Source organism: Heterodontus francisci, chromosome 2, assembly GCF_036365525.1.
Source record: "Heterodontus francisci isolate sHetFra1 chromosome 2, sHetFra1.hap1, whole genome shotgun sequence".
Classification (NCBI taxonomy): domain Eukaryota; kingdom Metazoa; phylum Chordata; class Chondrichthyes; order Heterodontiformes; family Heterodontidae; genus Heterodontus; species Heterodontus francisci.
In genome coordinates this window covers 22541686-22555349 of record NC_090372.1, presented here as the reverse complement: position 1 = coordinate 22555349, position 13664 = coordinate 22541686, and positions in this window count along the sequence as shown.

The following is a 13664-nucleotide window of genomic DNA, read 5'->3' as shown; positions in this document are numbered from 1 at the left end:
TTAGTGCAAAGCACTTTGGGACCTGTTGAGGTTTGTGAAAGGTGCTATATGAATGCAACTTTTTCTTTACATAGTCTTCATCTGCAGTGGGTATAATATGTGTCAGAGAGAGCTTTGTGACAAAGAATCAAATGCAACTATTGATAGGTTAGCCAATTACAAATATTCCAATAGCTGCAAGAATCTCAAAATTGCTGAAGAATTAATCAGAATGGTGACATAGTTGTTGAAATATAAACATTCAGGAAAATATGAATATTCAGACTCTAGTATTTGTATGTCCTGGAATCTAATGGGAATTGCAAGCTGCCAAGCTACACTGAAGAACAAATTGAAAAATAAAACAAGCAACTAAATGTAGAATCACTATTGTTGGAAACCTGCGGCAAAAAAATTGTTAACGCAAATCTGCAGCAGAAATAAACCCTGCACCTTGCATGAATTTCTACAATTTCCTCCATCTCCAATTACTTTTCTGCCCTGCAATGGCAATATTGGCCACTGCATAAAAATTTGATTTTTTTTATTTTTGATGCAGAGCAGTCTCTGTCTTTGATGCCTTCTACCAGGTTATCTCTCAGTGACAGCTTGAAGATGAATCTCTTTGACTTAAATGCCAAAGGGCAGGGATGACATTAGCTGCAAAAACTTGCAGACAAGCTCGTCATCTGAACTGTGCTTCTAACAAGTGGGCAATTGCCATTTGTAGAGCTTTCAGGAATCTTATTTCAAAGTGTCTTGGCATTTTAAAAATCTTTGTATTGGGGGCAGTGAGAGAGAGAAGGAGAAATCCAGCTTCTATGCTTGTATATGTGCTTTGAATAAATAACATGTGAAGCTTTTGGAATAAACATCAAAATCAAAATTCTGCCTCTGTCATCCTTTATTTGGCTTGTGGTTTGCTGCCTTGATCCCAGGAATGATTTGCCCACAATCTTGTCATTCATCGTGCCTTTACTGTGTAATTTTTCTCCCCGACACTTGCTGTTTTTTATAAGGTGTCTACTGAGGCTCAGTGGTAGCACTCACACCCCTGAGTCAGAACATTGTAGGTTAGAAATTAGTCTCAGGAGATGGTACAAACCGGATGGTGTCGGATTGGTTGCCCGTTACACACAGCACGTGATATTTAGTTCCATTGATTGCAATAACAGGCAGCCGATCGGGTACCGGCCAATTTGCGCCACTGTCTGAGTTTCTACTCACCAACCCCCCACCCCCCAAAAATGGGTTTAAGCTCCAATCCAGAGGTTTGAGCACATGATCTAGGCTGACACTTCAGTACAGTACTGAGGGAGTCTGCATGGTTGGAGATACTGTCTTTCAGATGACAAGTTAAACCGAGGCCCCATCCGTTTTGAAGAAGAACAAGGGAGTTCTCCTTAGTGTGCTGGCCAATAGTTACCGTCCAACCAGCATTACTAAAACAAATTATCCGGTCATTATCTTATTGCTGTCTGTGTCGTTGCTGTGTGCAATTTGACTACTGCATTTCCTTCATTACAACAGTGACTACACTTCCAAAGTATTTGATCGACTGTAAAGTGTTTTGAGACATGCTGACGTTGTGAAGGAGTTACTTAAATGCAAGTCTTTCTTTTCTGTTTCGTAGTGCCCAGGATCTAATATATTTATCTGCCATTTTTATTTTAAAGGAAAACTCAATCCTGTTTGGAGAATTGCCCAGTTCTTTTCTGCTTAGAAAGAGAATCAAAATTATATAGTTGGGGTGAATTTCCATGGAACCTTTCCTCTTCAGCTGGAGCAACTTCGGCAGAGATCTGACGGATACTATGGCAATGACATTCTGTACTGTTTTCTGGGCTTCTTTATTGCAGAATTGGGGCAAGTACATTTTATGATAAGCAAATTGGAGTGTTAATTCCTTCCTGTTAACACCTAGCTGTCTGCGTTCCACCTTCTCGAGGAAAGTTTGGCGATCAGTTTCTTTGAAATTCTAAGCTCTTCCTCTTTTCCTCTTATCCCTTCTTTGGCTTCTGTGCCAAGTCCTCCAGTGAAATGTATTCTTGAAAAGTGGGATAAAATCACACACGAGCCATCTGGAACAGCAACTTGACAGCGAACCTAAGAGGTTAAATTATTAGGACAGGTTGCATAGACTGGGCTTGTATTCCCTCGAGTGTAGAAGATTCAGCAGTAGCCCGGTTGAGGTGTTTAAGATAATTAAACAAGTTGATAGGTGTAGTGTTTTGAAATTGCATTGTGCATTCTGTACACTCGGGGCTGCTGCAGAAAACACATGCTAGCAAAGGGAAAGTGAAAGTAAAACAGAATAAAGAAAACTCCATTATGTTAAACAGCCTGCAGTCTCTGTCTCACATAACTTATACCAAGCTAAGCTAAACCTCTTTCCAGTCCCAAGGACATCACAATAGAGTAGATAGAGGTGGTGTGGATTCTAGAACTAGGGGGCAAACCTTAAAATTAGGACTAGGTGATGTCAGGAAGTATCTCTTCACACAGAGGATAGTATAAATTTCAGACACTCCCCCCAAATATTTGTTGATGCTCGGTCAATTGATAATTTCAAAACTGAGAAGGTACATTTTTTGGGGGGTAAAGATATTAAAGGCTACAGAATTGAGGTTGGTAAATGGAGTAAGAGATAGGTTAGCCTTGAACTAATTGAATGGGTACAGGCTCAAGGGGCTGAATAGCCTATTCCTGTATTCCTAACTCAATGATACAAACCTTCCAGGCCTGATTCTACAGTCTCTGAATTGGCTTTATAAAGGTTGCAATTGAATTTCTAATCTCCCTCAGCACCTCACTCCTGTTTTACATACCATTTTCACTAGAGATTCTTACTGGCGCATTAACGGCTTTCAGGGAAGGAAACCTGCCACCCTTACCTGGTCTGGCCTACATGTGACACCAGTCTCACACTATAGGCTGAATTTTCTAGTAGGCTTCGGGCCCTGACCTTGAGACCACACTTTCCGGCAGCGGGACCGGCTTGGTGATTTTGTCAGAGGCAAATCCAATTAATGACGGTAGGCGGGCTCCGATGCTGTCAGCCTAATCAGAGGGCCAGCAGCTCTGAAGCATCCGCAGCGCCACCGGGAGATGTGTTGCTGAGACAGGTCAGTGACCTCGGGGCACCTCCAGATAAGTAAATTAAAAATAAAAAATTTAGGGGGCTGAGGGTTGGAGGAGAAACCCCACCAGGGGGATCGTTGGGGCCGCAGGAGCTACCTTTCCTGCCCATGGCCCCCTTTTTGGATCTGACTCCAATGGCCCTTCTGGGCTGTCGCAGGAGCCTTAATCATGAAAATTGGTTGCCCGCCTCCGTGGAGTAGGCAACCGATCTGCATACCAGTCCACCTCCTGGCTGCCGCTGGGAAACTTTCCCGGTGACGGGACAGTGTCCCAGTGTGGCTGCCCGCTATTTTACCGGCACTCCTGTCTCCCAGGCCACCAGCTGCAGGCCAGTAAAATTCAGCCCTATGCGTTTGACTCTTAATCCCCTCAGGGCAACAAGGATGGGCAATAAATGCAGCCATGTCAGTGTTGCCCACATCCCAAGAACAACATTTAAAAAAAGTGATGTGCAAATGAGCTGACATGCAAAATTCTAGCTAATTCAATTAGGTAGGGCACAGGCAGGTGTAACTCTGAGTGTATTGGTGAAAATCCTGGCAAAATCGCTTTGTGGAATTTTATGCCGTATTATCTTATTAATTGCAACTTTAATGCAAACAGCTTGGAGGCTTGTAAGAGTTTTTATCCAGGCTGGTGCTTCCTTCCCATAATGGCCTGTGATTTTGTTTTTCTCTCGAAAGAGCTTTTTTGATAATACACAATCTTAACTGCATTATATTGTCTATCATGCACAAAAATGTGTTTTTTGTGGCTATGCTTTACTCAGACAGCAGAATAGACAGAATGGAGGTCAATTCTTCATTCAGATCTGACAACCAAGGTAAGCCCACATCAGCCAAATCTATTGCATGGGAGGAAAAGGTCAGAGCTTTCTCATTAACTTCTTTGTTAAGTGTTCTAGCGTTTTTAATCAGCTTTCCATCCTGTTGGCTCTGTGACACACGCAACCTCTTTCCTCAGGCTTTCCGGTTAAATGACATCCAAGTCTTTGTGTTTAAGAAGAAATGTGCCATCAGCAGTACAATCACATAGAAGTAGGAATGAGTTAAAAACATAACATCCCTTTAAAAAAAATATAGGTCAGTATGAAGCACAGATTCGACAAGAAAGGCCAGCATTGTGATCCTGGCACAGAGAGCATTAATCGTAAAATCCAATTCACTTTTCAATGCAGCAATTCAACAGTTTAATGTACTTTTCTCAAATATTAGTCAATCTGGAATTGTCTCCCTAAACACCTCAACCTCTCAACCTCCCTCTCCTTCTTTATGACACTCCTTAATACCAACTTGTTTGGTCAAAAGATCATGGGGGAGAAGTTGGATCGGTCCCATTTCTCAGGTGTAGGGATTGCGATGTGCGATCAGCCCATATCCAGTCCTGTTGAGGCAGGCCTGCTCATCTCAATGATTTCAGCGTGCAGTCCAGCGTGACTGGCTGCACACTCAACAGGGGGCCCAGCAGTGTGCATGGCTAGCACAACGCACAGCTAACCTTCAAAGGAGCCTAACCCTCTTGAAGGGGAGCTGAACTCATGCAACAGGAGCTGCTGTAACTGTCTCTGGAAGGCTTGGCTGGAAGGAATAACACAGCAAACGGGGCAACAGACCAGAAAGAGGGTTCCCAGGTTTCTGATGCGGCACTGGAGGCATTAGTGATAGAGGTGGGAAGGAGGAAAGATGCCATGTCCCTGCAGGGGGGCCAGGAGGCACTCAAGGCACACCCTGAGAAGAGAATGGGAGCAGGTGGCTATGGAGGTCAATTCCCAGAGTCTGAACCCAAGGACCTTGTTATAGTGCTGGAAAAAGTTCAATGACCTCACAAGGGTTGTCAAGGTCAGTGAATGCTTCTTTACGTGACATCTCCAAGCCACTGCTCCAACAACATCTCATGCTGCTCAATGCACCACACCTCCACCACTCACTCATCAGCAATCAGGACTCATGCCTAATATTCAGAGACATCACCTCACCCTCACACATGTACCAAATGCTGCCAGCCTCACACCTACCTCTCACTGCTTCCATATCCTTCCAGCTATTTGGCTATGGCAGGCACATCACCCAAACACATTGCAATACACTCACTGACATTCTTCCTTCTCTCTTTCAGGACAAGGTGGCCCATAACAGGAGGGAGCAGAGCAGAAGTGGAAGGGTCCAGACACACCTACATTACCTGAGCCCTCTGGAGGAGACGGTGCACCGCATCATCAGGACAGCTGTGACACCGGCTGTTGCAACTGGCTTTGTTGAGAACTTTCAAAATGATGATGTGTTCCTGCCTTATATCCCTTCTCAAAACTCACCCCACCCGAATCCTGCTATATGGCATGTAGTGCAGGCTGCAGATTGTGTGACCAAGGACATCTTGCTTTACACCTAACCCTGCTTCCCTCACAATAACCCTCCCTTTCCGCACTGCTGCTTTCAAATACACAAGAACTGCCCCCTGGCCAGTGAGTGCAGCCTCATCATGAAGGGTGAGAGCTACACCAGACGTTTGAAGAAGAAGCACCGTCACATGATCAGACATTCACAGCTACCAGCTCAGATACTGGCACTGCCCAAATTTGGAGGGTAGTATAGAGTCGGGACCAGCATGTGAGTCATGGAAGGTTGAAGGGGGGGTGCGGGGTGTGTGTGTGGGCTGCAACCAGGCTGGGGCAAAGGATAGTTCATGTGTTAGTTCACTGGAGGGTGAGTGGCAGACAGGTTCTGCTGTGGAGGACTCACATGAGGATTTCAATGGGACTTTTTTTGGGTTGATAGCTTTTATTTCAGGATTTTGGTCTATAGGATGCGGTGATGGAGTATGTTAGATGGATGGAATGGGGTAGCGAGGGATTGTGCTGCAACTGTGTTGAGGGGATGACATCTCAGGAGAATCAGAGTCTGAGTATCTGCTCACGGACGACCCATTGGATGATGGAAACTGGATGCCTCCTCCTCTTCCTCCTCCCAAGGTGGCCTTCGAATGCCTGGTGGTAAGAGCTGTGGCCTGATGATAGCAAAGGTTATGGTGAGTACTGGAGGGCTTAGCCTAGGCAGTCCCAGCAGTGGAACTGTTGCCTCAGCACACCAATGGTTTGCTCCGCAATGTTCCTGTCGGCTACATGGCTTTCAATTATAGGTGCACTGCCATCAAGTAGTTGGTGTAGAGCCGGTATCCCTTGTCATCCAGCAGCCAACCTCTGCTTCTTCATGGTGAGCCAAAGATGGTGGATGTGTCTGATTGGCGTAAGATCAATGTGCCGTGGCTTCTGCCAGGATGGCGGGCATGCTGGGTATGGAAACACACCAAATGGACACTAAAGGAGTGGTAGCCCTTCTGTTTACAGTACATCTCCCCATTAACATGTGGGTCCCACAGAATTCTGTGGGCGTAATCAATTTCGCCCTGCATCTTTAGGAGTCTCGCCAGCGTGGCAAATCCATGTGTCCTCTCCTCCTGCTGTTTCTCTCCAGTCAGTGAAAAAAACGATGAAATCCCCTCCCTTCTATACAGGGCCTCTGTCAACTTCCTCATGCAGTGATGGACAGTGAACTGCAAGATATTGCTGATGTTGCCTGCACCTGACTGGAAGGATCCACTGACATAGAAATTAAGCGTGACGGTGACCTTGGCGACTGTTGGCAGTGCCGTCCTCGTCCTTGCAGTGAAGCTGCAGGTTGGGTTGTAGGAGTTAACTCAGTTCAGTGACCACTTCCTTAGTGAAATGCAGATGTCTTGCACACTGCTCCTGGCTGAGGTAGGAAAAGTGCTTGCTAAAGACCCTTGGTGTGTCTATTGAGAGTCCTTCTCCTCCTCCCTTTGCTTCTGCCTCTGCTGTCTGTGCTCCACTTCCAGGTCATGCTGCAACTCAAGAGGGACTGCAACTATAGCCCCCATTACTGAAGCAGACTTTCTCCTGACAGGCCAAACAACCCCTCTGAGCTCCTCGTCTAGATCTACCACCACTCCCTTGAAAATCCAAAAAGTTTGCAAAACTCCTCCAAGAACGCACAACACAGTACTTCTGCACCAGCAAAAGTAATTCAAAATCACCTCACCAGGAGGTTTGATGGTAAGCTCTTCAAACAGTGCTAGTAGGGGTTCTTCATGCAGCTGAACACACAGTTGGAAGGGATTGCAAAAGCATGTTAACCGGAGCTGCACAGTCCAAAATGGCACATCATGCATGAGCTCAGCATTAGAGGCTGTTTTTCGTCACATTCCTCCCTTCTGGCGCATCCTTGGCATGCCTGGGCTAGCGGGCTGTCATTTGGCCAAGCTGGTTGTGGCTGGAAGTTTTCCGCCTGCCATTTTTTGAGTTTGGGGGCTTCCGTACGGCTGGCATCAGCAGCACAATGGAGCCCAATTTTCCAGCCTACCTGACCGAATATCTTATTTGCTTCAGAGTCCATTTGTATTTGATTATTTTTCTGTAAAGTGGCTTGGGATCTTCTTTGCGTATGTCTTTGGGCCTCCTTATCTCGAGAGACAATGGATACGCGCCTGGAGGTGGTCAGTGGTTTGTGAAGCAGCGCCTGGAGTGGCTATAAAGGCCAATTCTGGAGTGACAGGCTCTTCCACAGGTGCTGCAGAGAAATTTGTTTGTCGGGGCTGTTGCACAGTTGGCTCTCCCCTTGCGCCACTGTCTTTTTTCCTGCCAACTACTAAGTCTCTTCGACTCGCCACAATTTAGCCCTGTCTTTATGGCTGCCCGCCAGCTCTGGCGAATGCTGGCAACTGACTCCCACGACTTGTGATCAATGTCACACGATTTCATGTCGCGTTTGCAGACGTCTTTATAGCGGAGACATGGACGGCCGGTGGGTCTGATACCAGTGGCGAGCTCGCTGTACAATGTGTCTTTGGGGATCCTGCCATCTTCCATGCGGCTCACATGGCCAAGCCATCTCAAGCGCCGCTGACTCCGTAGTGTGTATAAGCTGGGGGTGTTGGCTGCTTCAAGGACTTCTGTGTTGGAGATATAGTCCTGCCACCTGATGCCAAGTATTCTCCGAAGGCAGCGAAGATGGAATGAATTGAGACGTCGCTCTTGGCTGGCATACGTTGTCCAGGCCTCGCTGCCATAGAGCAAGGTACTGAGGACACAGGCCTGATACACTCGGACTTTTGTGTTCCGTGTCAGTGCGCCATTTTCCCACACTCTCTTGGCCAGTCTGGACATAGCAGTGGAAGCCTTACCCATGCGCTTGTTGATTTCTGCATCTAGAGACAGGTTACTGGTGATAGTTGAGCCTAGGTAGGTGAACTCTTGAACCACTTCCAGAGCGTGGTCGCCAATATTGATGGATGGAGCATTTCTGACGTCCTGCCCCATGATGTTCGTTTTCTTGAGGCTGATGGTTAGGCCAAATTCATTGCAGGCAGCCGCAAACCTGTCGATGAGACTCTGCAGGCACTCTTCAGTGTGAGATGTTAAAGCAGCATCGTCAGCAAAGAGGAGTTCCCTGATAAGGACTTTCCGTACTTTGGACTTCGCTCTTAGACGGGCAAGGTTGAATAACCTGCCCCCTGATCGTGTGTGGAGGAAAATTCCTTCTTCAGAGGATTTGAACGCATGTGAAAGCAGCAGGGAGAAGAAAATCCCAAAAAGTGTGGGTGCGAGAACACAGCCCTGTTTCACACCACTCAGGATAGGAAAGGGCTCTGATGAGGAGCCACCATGTTGAATTGTGCCTTTCATATTGTCATGGAATGAGGTGATGATACTTAGTAGCTTTGGTGGACATCTGATCTTTTCTAGTAGTCTGAAGAGACCACGTCTGCTGACGAGGTCAAAGGCTTTGGTGAGATCGATGAAAGCAATGTAGAGGGGCACCTGTTGTTCACGGCATTTCTCCTGTATCTGACGAAGCATGTCAATGGTCGATCTCTCTGCACGAAAGCCACACTGTGCCTCAGGGTAGACGCGCTCGGCCAGCTTCTGGAGCCTGTTCAGAGCGACTCGAGCAAAGACTTTCCCCACTATGCTGAGCAGGGAGATTCCACGGTAGTTGTTGCAGTCACCGTGGTCACCTTTGTTTTTATAGAGGGTGATGATATTGGCATCGCGCATGTCCTGGGGTACTGCTCCCTCGTCCCAGCACAGGCATAGCAGTTCATGTAGTGCTGAGAGTATAGCAGGCTTGGCACTCTTGATTATTTCAGGGGTAATGCTGTCCTTCCCAGGGGCTTTTCCGCTGGCTAGAGAATCAATGGCATCACTGAGTTCCGATTTGGTTGGTTGTATGTCCAGCTCATCCATGACTGGTAGAGGCTGGGCTGCATTGATGGCAGTCTCAGTGACAGCATTCTCCCTGGAGTACAGTTCTAGGTAGTGCTCAACCCAGCGGTCCATCTGTTTGCGTTGGTCAGTGATTATGTCCCCCGATTTAGATTTGAGGGGGGCGATCTTCTTGATGGTTGGCCCAAGAGCTCTCTTCATGCCATCATACATTCCTCTGATGTTTCCGGTGTCTGAGGCCAGCTGAATATGACTGCATAGGTGTTGCTGGTAGTCGTTTGCGCAACGCCTAGCTGTTCTTTGTGCAGTACTTCTGGCTGCTTTAAGTGCTGCGGATGTTAAATCGCTGGGGGCTTTCTTGTAGTTCAACAGTGCAATGCGCTTAGCGGCTATGACAGATTCCAGCTCTTCATTATGAGATTGAAACCAGTCTGCATTTCTCTTCGCACTTTTGCCGTAGGTGGTCAAAGCTGACTCATAGATGGCGTCTCTGATGTGGGCCCACTTGGTCTCAGCATCCCCTGTGGGAGTGTTTTGAAGGGCTGTTACAAGTGAATTTAGAAATTTTTGTAACAGCTGTGGGTGAGAAATTCTTCTCGTGTTGATGCGTGGGTGGCCCTTCTGCTTGGAATGATGCAACTTCTTTGGTCTGAGTCTAACCTTACTGCACACCAGGGAGTGGTCGGTGTCGCAGTCCGCACTGTGGAAGCTGTGTGTGATTTGAACACTGTTTAAGGCGGCTCGCCTTGTGACAATGAGGTCTAGCTGGTGCCAACGACGCGATCTTGGGTGCCTCCATGAAACCTGGTGACGGGGATTAGTGTGAAAGAACGAGTTGGTGATGCAGAGGTTATGATAGGTACACAACTCAAGCAGTCTCTGCCCATTCTCATTCATCCTTCCAACGCCATAGCGCCCAAGGCAGGAGGGCCATGTGTCATGGTCGGCCCCAACCCTGGCATTAAAGTCCCCCAGCAGGAATAGGTGTTCGGTGTTGGGGATGCTGCTAATGATGTTATGGAGTTGTTCATAGAACTGGTCTTTAGCTTCACGTGGGGAGCAGAGTGTTGGAGCATCGATGCTGAGTAGGTGTACTGGACCAGAGGTGGTGAGCAGTCGGATGGACAGTATGCGTTCCGAGCCATTTGAGGGAGGCTCTATCATGCTGAGCAAGGAGTTTCTGATGGCGAAGCCCACTCCATGCTGTCTTGGTTCTTCAGGATCCCTGCCCTGTCAGAAGAAGGTGTAGTCTTGCTCTGCTAGAGAGCCACTCGCGGGGAGGCGAGTGTCCTGAAGTGCTGCAATGTCCACATTGAATCTACTGAGCTCGTTGTTAATGATGGTGGTCTTCCGAGAATCGTTGATTTGTGTAAGGTCTTCCGACAGGCCAGGACACATAGTTCTGACGTTCCAGCTTGCAAAGCGAAGGGCTGGTACCTTCTTTCCTTTTTTCATGTTGTTTGGTGCGGTGTCTATAGTCTCCATATAAGTCGAAGTTGTTTTTGTTTGTGGTCTGGTGTGGTGCTCCATGCAGGAAGTCAATACTAATGTGCAGTCTTTGGGTGAATTGGCATTAGGGTATGGGAGGAAGGGAATGAATTAAGCTCGGGCACACATGTGTCATTCATTCCCCATTTTAAAGTCATTTACATTTGCATAGCCTGTTTGCTTTATCAATGTGGACACAGGAATTTATACTGAAAATAAGTGAAGACGTTTGACTGGAAGTGCATTATTGGGGTAAGATTTTTAATATAATAGAGATAGATATAACTATGTAAAAGATTCCAATTTTACCTTTGCAAGCTGTATCGACCATAGTTTAGCAAAGCCAGTTAACTCTGCAGTTGTGGCTGGAGTTTCTATGGTGTTGTCTGCTGAGAGGCCTTTGGAGCCTTAGAGAAATGGTGCAAACAGGAAAAAATGGGCTTTGTTTGCCATTTATTCGGGGCTCTTGCTGATCTTTGCCAAAGTTACAGAGGGCCAGGTGGTGAGACTATCTGGGAGAACGGTCTGTGAAACTTAGTCCACTGGGCAATCTATGCAGAATTCTTAGTTCGATACAGATTACTAAGCCCCAATTTTAACCCAACCACCTGACAGGAACGGAGCAACTTTGGACATCTTCTAATTTTGAAGCCAATGGAGAACAAAATCAGGACAGAGTATAAAACAGGCACCTGACCTGAACATATTCCATTCCCCGGTTTGAGTTAAAAATGGGGCTTTCGATTAATTTCCAGAAACTCTGGCACATACGTGATGCTGTTCGGGTGCCAATCATGTTGACGTATTTCTCCAGTATTATAGAAGATTGTTTTCAGCATCAAATAGGCTATCCTCATCAAGTTTACATATCCTTGTGGTTTGAGACTACACTGACACTAAGAAGAAGCAGTCCAATCAAATTCAATCCCAGAGCAGGAATAGGATCTTTGCCTTCCAGTCTATTCCATTCACTTTCATCATTTATTCCAGCTTCAATTAGATGCAATTACCAAGAAACTGAAGAGAATTTGCTACTCTCATTTGGTAGGTGGGCGGAAAACATCACAGTTAATCTTATTTGATGGTCTTATTGACTGGCCATTCGCGATGCTGGTGATAATACAGCATTTGTCCACCCACTGTTCAATCCTGTCTATATCCGTCTTTCGGTAATTTGATTGCTGCTTGTCTTTTTAAAGAGGGTGTTATCATCAGCAAAGAAAACATCAATATTGTTGGCATTGATCTGGCCATTGATGAAGATGCTCCTGTTCAGGACAGAGTAGATCAGTATTAACTCTTGAAAAAAACAGTTTGAAAATTGAATTACAATAGTTTTATAAAATCTTTCTTTTCTTTTTCACTCTGTCTCTCTCTCTTCCTTTTTCATGCTCTTCTCTCTTTTTCTCTCTCGCTACATCACACACAAACAGAGGCTGGAATGCTGTAGTTGTCATGTGGCTTGACTGTTCTGGTGTATTGTGGGTATAGTAGAATGTAAATAACTCCGAACATGCATCTCCCTCTAATAAACAAACACACCCACTCATGCACACACACTCACTCACGTACATGCACCACACACACAAAATTCCAGCACCAAATCCCGATTAAGTTGCCAATTTTGAATTTACAGATTGTAGGATTAGAGGAATTTGAGGGGAATTCCTTTTGACCCAGAGGGTGGTGGGATTCTGGAAATCACTGCTTGAAGGGATGATTGGCGCTGAAACTCTCATTGCATTTAAAAAGTACTTGGATATGCACTTGAAGTGCTGTAACTTACAGGGGTACGGACCAAGAGTTGGAAAGTGGGTTAGGCTGAATAGTTCTTTCGTAGCTGGCACAGACATGATGGGCTGAATGTACTCCTTCTGTGCCGTAAATTTTTTATGTTTCTAAGGGTGAGCCCATCCGAGGAGAATTCTTTGCATTCATTTCTAACATTAATTAGTTAACTTTGATGGCGTGGCTTGATTTTTTTATAGAATCTTCTCAGTTTTGTTGTACTATATAACAAATGTTATTTCTGTGTATGTTTTTACAACAACAACTTGTATTTATGTAGCACCTTTAACACAATTATACCTCCCAAGGCACTTCAGAGTAGCGTTATTAAGCAAAATTTGGTACCAAGCCCACATACGGAGATATTGGGGCTGATGATCCAAAACTTGGTCAAAGAGGTAAGTTTTAAGCAGCATCTTAAAGGAGAAAAGAGAGACGGAGAGGTTTAGGGAGCAAATTCCAGAGTTAGGGACCTGACAGCTAAAGGCATGGCCCCCAGTGCCAGAGCAATTAAAATCAGGGATGCTGAAGAGGCCAGAAATAGAGTGCGCATATCACAGCCAAAATTATCTGAAGAAATTATTTACCCAATTTAATTGGTCAACTCTGTAATATTTGCTACCACATGCGTGAGTCATTGATTTGATTGGTTAGTCTTCCCCTAGTTACTTGTTACTTATTAGCAGTTATTGACAGAATCAAAGTGCCTTTGATCAGTTATGCATAGCAAATTGGACAATTTAACAACTAGACCTTCATTCAGCCAGCAGCTAAAACTGCACCGTACTTGTGTGATACTCTGAGACGTACAGTGCTACTCCTTTAATATGGAATGCCACATGTGTGCAGATGCAAGACACTCTAATTATACAGATATATTGGGATAGTTTGGGGAGTCAGTTTGTTTTTAGATGGCCGAGTAGAATCGATGATCATTGCGTTCGATGTTGTTGATAGGTGGTAATGTTCCATTCTGAAGGATTATTGACTAAATCATAATCAATGGTGGATGATCAGAAATTCAAGAAAG